The sequence below is a fragment of the Chrysochloris asiatica genome, unplaced genomic scaffold, assembly GCF_000296735.1.
Source record: "Chrysochloris asiatica unplaced genomic scaffold, ChrAsi1.0 scaffold00018, whole genome shotgun sequence".
Lineage (NCBI taxonomy): Eukaryota > Metazoa > Chordata > Mammalia > Afrosoricida > Chrysochloridae > Chrysochloris > Chrysochloris asiatica.
Genome location: NW_006408536.1, coordinates 28756542 through 28761210, shown reverse-complemented (window position 1 = coordinate 28761210; position 4669 = coordinate 28756542).

Here is a 4669-nt window from a genome sequence, read left to right as displayed (position 1 = left end):
TGCCCAGTCCTTCACCCATAGTTGGAGCTGCTGTGTCAACCCGCCTCTTAAAGGTCTTCCTCTGTTTCACTGGCCCTGTACTTTACCAAGTATGATGTCCTTCTCCAGGGGCTGGTCTCTCCTGATAACATGTCCAAAGTAAATGAGATGAAATCTCACCATCTTCATTTCTTAGGAGCATTCTGGCTATACTCCTTCCAATACTGATTTGTTCATTCTTCAGGAACTCCATGGTTGGTTTATGTAATATTCTTTGTCAACACCATAATTCAGGGGCATCAATTCTGGCATCTTCCTTTTTCACTGCCCAGCTTTTGCATGCATCTCAGGTGATTGAAAATCACCTATACCTTGGTCTTCAAAGGACATCTTTAGTTTCTAAAACTTTATAGAGATCCTTTTCAGAAGATTTACCCAATTCAATAAATCGTTTGATTTATTGATTGCTGCTTCCAGGGGTGTTGATTATGGATCCAAGTAAAATGAAATTCGGACAACTTCATTCTTTTCTCCATTTATCAAGCTGCTTCTTATTGGTCCAATTGTGAGGATTTTGGCTCTCTTTATGTTCAGGTGTAATCTGTTCTGGAGGCTGTAGTCTTTGATCTTCATCAGTAAGTATCTTAAGTCCTTTTTACTTCCAGTAAGCAAAGTTGTGTCATCTGCATATCACAGGTTGCTAATGAGGCTTCTTCCAATCTTGATGTCACATTCTTCTTCATATTGTTGTTGTTGTTAAGTGCCGTCAAGTCGACCCCAACCCACAGCAACCCTGTATAGGGTTTCCAAGGAGCAGCTGGTGAGCTTGAACCACCAACTTTGCAAAACGACTTTGCAGTCTGATGCATTAGCCCACAGCACCACACCAAGACTCCATATAGTCTGTACTATTTGCTCAAGATACAGACTAAACAATTTTGGGTCCAACCCCAAATTCTTAATTTAAAAACAAACAAACATAGTATCACCTTATTCTGCTCAAAGGTCTACGTACAGGTGTTGCATGAACACAATTAAGTGTTCCGAAATTCCATTCTTCACAATGTTATCCACAGTGTTAATATAATTTGTTATGATCCACACAGTAAATGTCTCTGCATAGTCAACAGAACACAGATAAACATCTTTCTGATGGTCTCTGCTTTCAGCCAAGATCCATATGACATCAACAATGATACTCCTCATTCCAGATCCTTGTCTGAATCTAGCTTGAATTTCTGACAGTTCTGCGTTGATGTAGTGCGACAATTATTTTCGAAGTATCTTCATCAAAATTTTACTTACATGTGGTTTTAATGGTACTGTTTGATAATTTTTTTATTCTGTTGGATCAGTTATCTTTGGAATGGGCACAAATAGGGATCTCTTTCACTTGGCCAGGTGGGTGTCTTCCAATTTCTTGGAATTACTTTCAGTGTTACATCTGTTTATTGAAACATCTCAATTTGTATTCCATCAATTTCTGGAGGCTACTTTTTGCCATTGCTTTCTTTCAGTGCAGCTTGGACTTCGCCCTTCAATACCATCAGTTCTTCATCATATGCTACCTGCTGATACAGTGGAATGTTGACCACTTGTCTTTGGTGCAGTGACTCTTCTTTTGATGCTTCTTGTGCCAGTCAACAATTTGCCCATAGCATCCATCAGGATTGAAACTCAAGGCTTAAATTTTTTTCTGCATTTCATTCAGTTGAAGAAATGCTGCATATGTTCTTTTATTTTGGGTTTTCTAACCCTAGGTCTTTGCACATTTCATTGTAATTTTGTCTTCTCAAGTCACCCTCTGAATTCTTCTTTTATTTCATCATTTTATTTATTTATTTTCATCATTTCTTCCAGTTGTTTTAGCTTCTCTATGTTCAAGAGCAAGTTTAGAGTGTCTTCTGACATCCATTTTGATCTTATCTTTCCTACCTTTTTAGTGACCTTTTGCTTTCTTCATGTATGATGTCCTTCATGTTCTGACCAAAAGAATGCGGCAGAGGTGGTGGAACAATACTTCAGTGATTTGGTTACAAACAACTGTGACTTCCACCTGGCTGGTGTAGCCTCAAATGTCTTCTAAGCTTGCACACTTCAATGCAGCATTCCATCGTGTCAGGGAGGCCCACAGGACAAGGAACTGAGGGTGCATCCAGCCAACAGCCAGCTAGAAACTGAGGTTTGCTAATACAACAGACCCAAGGAACTGATTTCTACAACAACCTCATGAGCATGAAAGCAGATCCTGCCCCCACCAAGCCTTCAGGTGAGAGCCTAGTCCTGGCCTACATCTGTGAGCAGCCCTGAGTAAAGGAGCCAGAAAAGCCAGGCCCAGAGTCCTTACCCAGAGATGCTGTGACATAATACATATGCGTTGTTTTCAACGGCTAAATATTCGATTCATTTGTTACACAGTCCGTGATAACTAGTATAATGCTTCTTCACTAAGCCTGCCTGAGACGCGTTATTCTTAAACATTCCTAATCCTACTTCTCCACTTCTGGTCTAACTCCCATGTCTTCCTGATTTTCCTTCTTGCCTTAAGCATTCTTTGGCTCCCATTTTTTTCACACATGCTGGCTTATTCTTCCAGCACCCACTACTGCACAAGCTACAAGCCCATCAGTAACAGCAGTAAACGCAGTGTGCCTTTTCTAGCCTTCCTGTCCCCAGCTGATAACGAGCAGGCATTCCGTCTCTGTGGTAAAGTCATGGAATGCAATGGGAGTCTGAGTGGAATGATTCCCAGTCAAAGGAAGGCAGCCAGAGTCATGAGTTTTCTAGGCCACTTCAGCTGTAGGTAAGTGATGGGAGCAACAGCCAGGCTGTAGATGAACTGCAAACCGCATCACACACCCACTATGACTGCTGTGAGTTATGAAGGCCAGTGGTACTCAGTAAGAAGCAGCAGCTTCAAGAACTCCTGCTCCCACCTGAACTTGGCCTCACCTCCATCTCCTAACCTGGCCATCAGCACTGACCCCTCCCCTGCCTGGTACTCTTACTATTTATCTTGAAATGAAAGCTCTTAACTCCAAGTATATAACTCTGCTGTAGACTTTCAAAGCTCGAAATCTGCACTCTTTAATTCTGAATCAATAAATGTTGAATGAGGGCATAAATCTCTGGAGAAATACCCGCAGCTGTAATAACAACAACAGAGCAATGATTAAAGATTAATAAGTATGAAAAAATCCATTTGCTACTCTTTTTAAAGAGTTTTTGATGTACTTGAAACCTTTCTTTGGAATCAGCATCACTGAATGTCAAGTTTTATTGGAACATGAGAAGTGGACTATATCTCCATAGTGCTGATACATCTCTCTTTCTCTTTTATTAACACTTTCCATCGAGTCAGTTCCAATTTGGTACATGTTTCAGAGTAGAACGGCCCTTGAAAGGGTTTCCATAGCTGTGACCCTTCAGTTTTCCTTCCAAAGCACTCTGGGGTGGTTCAGTGCTTAACCATTCGAGCTGCACAGATTCCACGTACAGATACTGGTACATAATCAAAGTTGGGAGACCCCTGTTTTGAGTCACTTGGACCATGTTCTGTTACCAGTTTGCCCACTCCTAGGATTTTCCGAAAATGTGAATAAAATACTCTAAAATCAAGACTAAATCTGAACCTGTGGAGTTACTTATTCCCCATGTCGCTCACTTCTTGCACTACCATCACATACCTGCCTGCCGTGCGTTGTTGACCCTGCTGCAGATTATTTGTAGCTGGAGCTGAGTTGCTGTTTTGTGGTTTTTGGAAAAATCAGATGTCCCCTGAATTTTTCCATGTCTCAGCCGACCTGCCTGTAAAAGTCTAAGAAGTAGGCAATGGTATGTGCAGAGGAAAAGGTGGGAGTGCAGTGGTTATTAAATTTCCATAAACATTTCCAAGCAATTTTCTACCATGCTAAGCTTCTGAAAATTTTAGTGTTTAATTGACTTTGAGAAAAAATCAAAATGAACATTTTATTTTAAAATACAAGAATCAAGGATATGATCACAACTCCTAAATTGTAAAGGCACTTGAGAAAGAATTAAGTTTCCAAAAAAGACTCCATGAGTCTACAGATACGATCCTAGTTAGTCTTTCCAAAATGATTCAGGGTAGAGTTGGGTCTCAAATCCATGCCTTGGTTTTAAGAGTAGCAAATCCAGCAGACAGACCCGTCATCGTGAATCAGTGCTCCTCGGTTTTCTCCCTTTCGGACACTCCTCTTTTATATCCTGCAGGTGCTCTTTGCCCTGATTCAGCCTTTAAATCAGGGGTGGAGAACTTTTTTCTGCTAGTTGGATATTTATAACATCATTCGCAGACCATACAAAATTATCGACTTAAAAATTGTTGTTGTTGTTGTTAGGCGCCATCAAGTTGGTAACGACTCATAGTGACCCTAGGCACAACAGAACAAAACACTGCCTGGTCCTGAGCCTACCTCACAATTGTTGCCAGGCTTGAACCCAGTTATGTTGCCATATTGCAAATCCATTTTGTTGGGGGGTCTTCCTCTTTTTCTCTGACCCTCCACCTTACCAAACATGATATCCTTCTCCAGCGATTGGTCCCTCCTGACAATATGTCCTTAGTATGAGAGACGAAGTTTGACCATCTTGGCCTCCAAGGAGCACTCTGGCTGCACTTCTTCGAAAACGGATCTATTGGTTCTTTTGGCAGCCCATGGCACTTTCA